At 40.8% G+C, this 2,666-nt stretch overlaps 1 pseudogene; it reads left to right on the plus strand.

Moving 5' to 3' along the window:
* LOC102862393 overlaps positions 1 to 2,666 on the plus strand; it is a 16,884-nt pseudogene extending 14,218 nt beyond the window's left edge.

Genomic DNA, 2,666 nt, shown 5'->3' on the forward strand with positions numbered 1-2,666 from the left:
AAGGAGATTAATCAGAACTGACTTTGACAAGCACTGTGGCAATTGGACAATTAAAACAGACATTAGGATGGCAGGGAAGAAGAACAAACTGGGGAGGAGGGTAGAGAGAATGGTGCAGCAATGAGGGAATGAAAACCCAAAATCCCTGTAAATGTTCATTAAAACTAATAAAATTTAATAAAATAAAAAAAATAGTAGCATATTGTTCTTTCTCTTGTGAAGCAGCTGGTGGATTCTAATTGCAAGCCTTTGAGTTGGTTGTGCAAGTCTTTAGCCACTAGGTTGCCAGAGCTCCCTGAAGTAAATGATAAGTTAACCAAATAAAAAGCATAACATAACCAATAAAATGAAAATGAGAAATGGCTTTTAGGGAGCTCTGGTGGCCTAGTGGCAAAAAGCTGTGCTACAATTCCAAAGGCACAAGATTCAAGGCCACTAAACCCACTCGAGGGTCAGCTATGGTTTGGTTCCAACTCTATAGAACAAAACAGTAACAACTGACTTTAATGACATTGTTAAGTCTTTGGTTCATTCATGTATTCATCCATTTAACATTTTTTTAACTTACTACTTATAGATCATACTGCTAAGAGACAAAAGCAAAAACCAAATGTATCTGTGTATAATGATATGAGTTGACTTGACTCACAGTGACCCTACATCTGGTTTCCTGTTAATGAAAGGCATCTGTCCCTCTTTCTGCTGCAGAGTGGTTGGTGTGGCTTTATACTGTTGACTTTTTGGTATAGCCCAACATTTAACCTACTATTCTACTTGTTTTCAGTACTGTTGAGCTGGAGCTGACCCATGGCTGACCCTCCAGTTGGGTTTCAAAGACAGTAAATTGCACAAGAGATTGGCCATCTTTCTCCCACCGACCAATGGGTGGATTTGAACGGCATACCTTTGCATTGAGAGTGCAAGTTCTTATCACTAAGCAACAAGAGCTCCCAACTAGGGTTCCCTTAATAAAATAATACAAATTGTGAAAAAATAAAAAGTGCAAACATAAGTCAAATATTAATATTTATTCTTTCTTTGGGTAAATTGTTACTGATAGATTTAGACCTACTTATCAGACAGGCAAGAAGCTCTGTTAGCACGTTGTTGTTGTTGTGAGGTGTGGTTGAGTTATTTTGACTCATAGCAACCCCATGAACAATAGATATGAACCTTACCCTAGCTTGCATCATCCTCTCATTTCCGATATGTTTGAACCCATTGTTATAGTCACTGTGCCCATCGGTTTTGTTGAGGGTCTTTCTTCCTTTTTCTGACCATCCACATTTCCCAGAATGATGCTTTTCCCCCAAGAACTTGTCCCTCTTTGGCAATTGAGCTGATAACTGAATGGTTAGAGGTTCAAATCCAGCACCTTCTCAGTGAGAGACAGGAGGAGAGCCTTGGAAATCTGATGGAGGGTCACCATGAGTTGGAATCCACTTGATAATGGTTGTTGACTTTGAGTTTTACAAGACATGAAAGTGAAGATGACAAATGAGTATTTAAAACTTTCTGTCTGATATATTTTGTTGTTGTTATTGCATTTTTTATATTTTGTTGTTGTTATTGTAGAATAGTTCAAAGATAATTTTATGATAAAAATGACTAGGTCTTTTTTTTATTTTTGTGTGCGTGTACTGTCAAATCAGATCTGACTGGTACAGGAGGAGATTATCCCTCCTTCCCCGGCAGAGCATCTGGTGGATTCGAACCGTGCGCTTCTGGGATTGTAGTTGCAGCTCCTTGCCACTAGGCTACCAGAGCTCCCCAATGACTGGGTCTTTAGGATGTGACCTCTAATCAGGATCTTCAGCTAAATTTTCAAATGCAATTTCCTTCTTTCAGCTTTATGGACGGACACTGAGATCAGGGCACCTGTGCCATGAATAGCTCCACTAATATTACCGCTGGTTCTAACTATCCTTATGGGTCTCCCAGGCAATCATTCCTGAGTGGCAGCACTGGCTCTCCTTGTCCCTTGCTCAGTTCTACCTCTTAAGTTTTGGTCCCAATAGCCTTATTATGATTATCATGCAATATGACCCCACATTACATGAGCCCATGTATCATTTTCTCAGATATTGGCAGTGATTGACATTGGACTGACCATTATTATTATGTTCAAGATTCCCACTATCTTCTGACTTGATGCCAAGGCTCTCAGCCTCCCTGAGTGCTTTGCTCAAATCTAAGCCATCCACTGTGTCTTTTGCATGGAGTCTGGCATCTTACTGTGCTTGGCGGTGGACGAATATGTGGCTCTCTCTCATCCCCTCCAATATCCCTTCATAATTACTGAAGCTTTTGTGGTCAAAGCCATAGGATTCATGGTGCTCATTGTCTGCTGACCACTGCTGGACCTGTTCCGACACTACTGATCTGGAAATGACACTGAGCACTCTCTCTGCCCTAACTTGGGAGTTACTAGTCTAGCATCGCTGTCCACAGATTTTATCAGCCTGTCTTGACTTGGATCCTGGTTGGGAGTGATATGGCTCAGGTGTTTTCTTCCTATACTCTAACCCATCACTCTGTGCTATGGATGAAAGCAGCAGAAGTAATGCCCAAAGCTTTGAGTACCTGCACTTTCCATCTCATCCTCATTCTCTTCTGTTCTCATTGTGCTGTCTGTTACACACTTAATAGAGAAAAGTTCCCCCTAA

This window comes from Elephantulus edwardii, unplaced genomic scaffold (genome assembly GCF_000299155.1).
Source record: "Elephantulus edwardii isolate Elephantulus edwardi_28Jun2011 unplaced genomic scaffold, EleEdw1.0 scaffold00044, whole genome shotgun sequence".
Lineage (NCBI taxonomy): Eukaryota > Metazoa > Chordata > Mammalia > Macroscelidea > Macroscelididae > Elephantulus > Elephantulus edwardii.